The sequence below is a fragment of the Cavia porcellus genome, unplaced genomic scaffold, assembly GCF_034190915.1.
Source record: "Cavia porcellus strain 051 isolate PalLab524CR breed Dunkin Hartley unplaced genomic scaffold, mCavPor4.1 scaffold_11, whole genome shotgun sequence".
Taxonomy (NCBI): Eukaryota; Metazoa; Chordata; class Mammalia; order Rodentia; family Caviidae; genus Cavia; species Cavia porcellus.
This window is the reverse complement of record NW_026947494.1, coordinates 4,699,713-4,704,134: the sequence shown is the minus strand read 5'-3', so window position 1 is coordinate 4,704,134 and position 4,422 is coordinate 4,699,713. Positions and strand designations below refer to the sequence as shown.

The following is a 4,422-nucleotide window of genomic DNA, read 5'->3' as shown; positions in this document are numbered from 1 at the left end:
CCCCCAGCCCTGTTTAAAGTGACTGACCCTCCTGGTCACTGGTCAGTCCCTGTCCCACCAGAGACGAAGGTGAGGCGGGGCTTAGTAGCTCCTCCAATAGCTGCCTCTGAAATGTGAGAAACTGGGGTGCTAGGTCCATCCTGGGGGCCACCCCTCAGTCGGCCCATGACCTGGAAGGCCACAGCACCACAGCCAAGATGCAGGCAGACGGTCACAACCCCGGGGAAAGAAAGACCCTGCGCCCAGAGGCTCCAATTAGGAAGTTGGCATTGCCTCAATCAGCAACAAAAACACAACAATTATATGTGTGTGTACACACACACACACACACACCCTGAGGCTGACGCAGAACAGTCTTGCTATGATCAGGAGAAACAGAACTTGGCTCGGCCCTGGCAAGTGTTCTTGATCCTCCAGACAAAAATAGAAAGGGAGCAGCTGCTTGGCTGCAGCAGGAGAGGAAGCGGCTGGCAGCCGCACTGGCTGGGGACCCATCATCGGAACTGGGTCAGCTCAGCTCTGTGGAGAGAGCACAGCGCCAGCCTGCAGACAGACGCAGCACAGAGCCCGGAAGCAGCGGGCAGCCTGGGGGCGGCAAGGGCAGCAGAGCTGGGCAGCAATCAGCTGCGGCTGCCAGGCCCGGGGAGAACCAGGGTGGGCGGAGAGAAGTTCGCAGCTTGGACACGCCTAGAACCAAGGTGAGCCGCCTCTCTCACTACTGCTACCCCTGCAGGTCCCTTCCCAGTTTTTCTCCACAATGAAATAAAACAAGATCCTTGTGCTAGGTCCTGAATAAGCTGTTAAAAGAAGGAACCCAAGGTTATCAGCTCTTCACCACCCAGCCAGGGCCAGAAGGCAGTCCTATTACACACACACACACACACACACACACACACACACTCATGTGCATTGACAGATACACACCTAGACACATGCATACCGCCCCCTCATACACTCACAAGCACACATAGGCTCGTGCATGAACACACAGATATTCACATACACAGATGCTCAAGTACACACATATGTGTGCACCTGCAATACACATTCACACAAGCACCCACACAGACATTGTCACACGCTCACAGTGTCACACTCATGCACACCTATGCATGCACTCAGTGCTTTCCAAGTGGAAGACACAACTTGAAACTCAAGACAGATAAGATCACATCTTCTCAGCACACAGTGTGATCCAATAAATCTTCTAAGAAAAGAACATGGGACACAGGGGTCGGAAAGTCCCTTTCTCCCCTCCTTTAGGCCTCTGTTACTTTCTGGGGACACGGTTTGGATAGTGAGACCTGGGGAGAGACAGATGCCTTATGACCAGGAACAGTATGAATTTAAGGATCTTAGTGGATCAGGACCTCACCCAAGGAAATAAGGGACGGCGCTTGGCAAACTCAGAACTCAGGAGCTTTATGCTCCGAGACAAAAAGGGTTTGAGAGACCTTGCATTTCCCTTTTTGGCAGCCTGGTCTCAGGGAGAAGCCATCCAAAAAGGCTGATTCTTCCCTGCTAAGCACCATGACCACAGCAGCCTGAACAGCAGGGAGTGAACTCTGCCCCTCCCAGCCCCATTCATTGGCACCTGGTGCCATGTATGCTCCACAAACAAGAAGGTTAAGGGGGCAAGGAGTCGGAGGGCTTCCAGTGCGTCCAGACTCTGCCACCATCGGCATCTCCCAAAGGGAACAGAGGGATCAAACCCGCATAGCAAAGGCATATAATTCCTTTCTCCAAACTCTAACTTGATACGCAGCTGATGCCAATATTCTTTCCTTCATGTTAAGGTTTCTTTGTGTGTTACTTTCATGTCCATTCATAATTACACATTTGACAAAACGTACCGATGGTGGGCTAAGTAGCAGCACCATTAGGTACACAGTAGGGAATTGCTGATATCCCCTCGCAAATGTGCTTCCATTTCCTTCATAAGTTCTGAGGCCCAGACGGTTTCATATTTTTCCATAAAGTTTGCCAGTTTCCAAGCCATTTTAATAGCTTTCTCCCCTCCACAATGTCTCTTGTATCAAAGGAATCAGCGTTTGGTGAGAGCGGTTTTGTGTCGTTCCCTAACCCTCGAAGAGAGACTGTATCATATACATATTTGTAGGAAGCTCGGTACTTAACTGACATCAGTAACCAGCTGGTCCCTCCTTATTAGTTGAATGAATAATGACTCATTTAAAAAGAAAGGGGGTCAGGGATCCTGTGGGAATCTCCTGGGAGTCTCCCCAGGAAAGCCCAGGAGGGATAGGAATGGGTTCTGGGCAGCCGCATTGTTAGTCCTCATGCAGAAAAGAATGGGAAGAACTTGCTTAGCCTGGAGAAAGACCAGTGCAGAGTGCGAATCCAGTGTTATCAACAGCGACTGTGGCTGGAGTGTGACTCAGTGGGAGAGAGTTTGCTTAGTATGCACGAGGCCCTGGGTCTCATACCAGCAAGAAAACAAACAAACAAAAAGCTATTTTGGTCCATATAAGAATGGCACATAAAACTATATATTAATTATTTGTCAAGTTCCAAGATGGGTGACAGAATTAGAACTCTCTTAATAAGATACAAGAGGCATTACCCAATTTTTAAGTTTCATTATCATGTGCCTTAAATACCATTAATTGAAATCTTACATTTAACACATTGAGAATAAGTCTGAGTTTCTTATCAGACTGATAGAGGAGGTATAAACCCTGTTTCATGCTATTCAAAACTAGAAAGAGAGCAATAATCAGCTTGTAAAGGATGCTGGATGCTGGGGAGGTAAAAGATTCCGTGCAATGTGTGTTCCTCTCGAGCATGCATTCCTGAATGAATAATTCATCTATTTTATAAAGCTGAATTCATGAGCATTTAGCATCTGGTCACTTATGATTGGTATAACTGACTCAAGTTGAATCAAATTATTATGCAAGCAAAGGGTTGGTGTGTAAGAAACATAACACAAAGAGATAGAGACTGTCCCAACCCATGATCTGGGGACGAAACCCAGCCTGGTAGCCACCTGCCCTGCCTTTCAACCTTTCTGTCTTACTTTACCATCAACGCCGATCTCAGAAACCTGGCCAGGAATGCAGCATGGAATCAAAATTCAGTGAAGGCCTTTAGAACAAAGTCGTTCCCTAAATGACGGTTCAGGAGAACAAAGGTGAAGAGAATGTTTCCAATGATTGTGTCTGTAAACGTGCAAACTGCACAACTTTACTACACAAATTTTGTCTTTCAGGCCTACTGGAAAAAGAAAATGCATTTATGTGAAGAAATTAGTCTCATACCTATTTCCATACCAATTATAAAATAGGAGAACTTAAACCCAGAAGATGCAAGGGATAGATGAATGAGTTGAACGGTAGAAAGCAAAGTAAATAAATAAATTCTGTGACTCACAAAAGAGAAAATAAAAACAGGAAGAGAATAAGAGTTCACCAAGAAGCAAGCCCTCCCTGCAAACCAGCACCATGTACAGGCTGCTGCCAGTTGGGGAATGCCTGACCCCAGCCCCTTCCTGCACCTGGGCTGGGCAAGAAGAGCCAGCCCCACGCCACACACACCATCAGCGACTGGCTGATCCAGAGAAACAAAGGCTGCAAAGACAGCTGTGGAGGTGAGATGCAGTTGGATACCGGTGGTGTCTGGTGTTTCACTGACCTTGCAGGTCTCTGGCCGGTGGTCTGATCACCTACTCGGAGGATAACAGTGCACAGTGTGGCATCTATGGGGATCTCCTTCTCAGGGTGGTAGCCATTATTAATTCCCTATTATCTTGTTTTGAAGCCCTGTATCATTCTCATTGTCTTGTTGGGTTGGATTATATTCTGTTTTGGTTTTTTGAATCTGTTATATCCAATGACATGAACAGCTATGTCAAAGATAGCCAGATATATTCTGGTAGCCATTTTGGACTTACTATTGTCTTGATTTGAAGTCCTTCATTGCATTTATTGTTTTGTTTTTATTGGTTCTGTTCTGTTCTGTTTAGTTTGATTTTTTCTATGTCCAAACATATCTGCAGCTATTTGGAAGAAAATAAGAGGCAATATGGTAATCATTGTTGATTTCATATTGTTTTAAAGTCCTGTGTCACTTATACTGGTTTGTTTTGATTGGTTTTGTTCTGTTTTGTTTTACTTGGTTTTATTCACTTTAAAATAAAAAAATTAAAAACAAACATAGAGCTGGGGATGTAGCTCAGTCACAGAGCACTTCCTGGACATGAACAAGGTCTTGGGTTTAAGGTTTCGCACTGAAAACAAACAAAAAAAAAAAACTTTACGAATCAAAGAAAAATTACAAATCAAGACATAGCTAAGATCACATCTTCTTAACACACAGTGAGATCTAATAAGTCTTTAGGAAAAGGGGCAACAGTGTAACTGGGGGAAAGACCCAAGGATAAAATAAGAGAATTTACAGAAAAAG

At 45.3% G+C, this 4,422-nt stretch overlaps 1 long non-coding RNA gene across 1 annotated transcript; it reads left to right on the top strand.

The window, feature by feature from the left end:
• The first annotated feature begins 432 nt into the window (after positions 1-432).
• On the top strand, positions 433-4,171 carry LOC134478048 (uncharacterized). Its single transcript, XR_010050390.1, has 2 exons — positions 433-698; positions 3,230-4,171. It is a non-coding gene; the product is annotated as an uncharacterized LOC134478048 (long non-coding RNA).
• The last annotated feature ends 251 nt before the right edge of the window (positions 4,172-4,422 follow it).